The sequence below is a fragment of the Arachis duranensis genome, unplaced genomic scaffold (assembly GCF_000817695.3).
Source record: "Arachis duranensis cultivar V14167 unplaced genomic scaffold, aradu.V14167.gnm2.J7QH unplaced_Scaffold_170042, whole genome shotgun sequence".
Taxonomy (NCBI): Eukaryota; Viridiplantae; Streptophyta; class Magnoliopsida; order Fabales; family Fabaceae; genus Arachis; species Arachis duranensis.
The window spans coordinates 1-662 of NW_026264296.1; positions in this window are offsets into that span (position 1 = coordinate 1).

Consider the following 662-nt stretch of genomic DNA (forward strand, 5'->3'; position numbering starts at 1 on the left):
TATCATTTCTAATTTTTTTATTTTTTATATTTTAATTTTTATTATTAAAAATTTATCAAATATATTAAAAAAATGGGGATAAGTATGATTTTAATCCCTAACGTAGAGATTGAAAATTTATTTCGTCCCCTGTCTTTTTTTCGCTATAAAATGGTCCCCATAGTTTCAGTTTGTGTTAAAATCGTCTTTCGGACGAAAATACCCTTCCTTCTCCCTTCATCCCAAATCAACCACCACCACCAGAACAGAAACCTACGTCCAACCTGAACCACCACAACCACCAGTATCATCATGCTCATCATCATCATCATCAGAAAAATCAAGCAACATGCACTTTAAACAATAATCAACAACCAGAAATTTCACAAAAAAAATCCAGTTCAGAAGAAGAAGAAGAAAAAATGGTGGTGGTGCGGTGGTGCAGGGCGGCAGGACAGTAGAGCATCAACATCAGAAAATTCAAATAACATGCACTTTGAACAATAATCAACAAATTCAGCAATAACAATATTCCAAATTCAAATTTCAGCAACAACAATATTCCACAACAAATTTCACAAAAAATCCAATTAACAGAAGAAGAAGACGGTAGGCAGCAAGGCGGCAGCGCGGCGAAGGAGAAGAACAAGAAGCTGGTGGTGGTGCGGTGCGGTGCGGCAGGC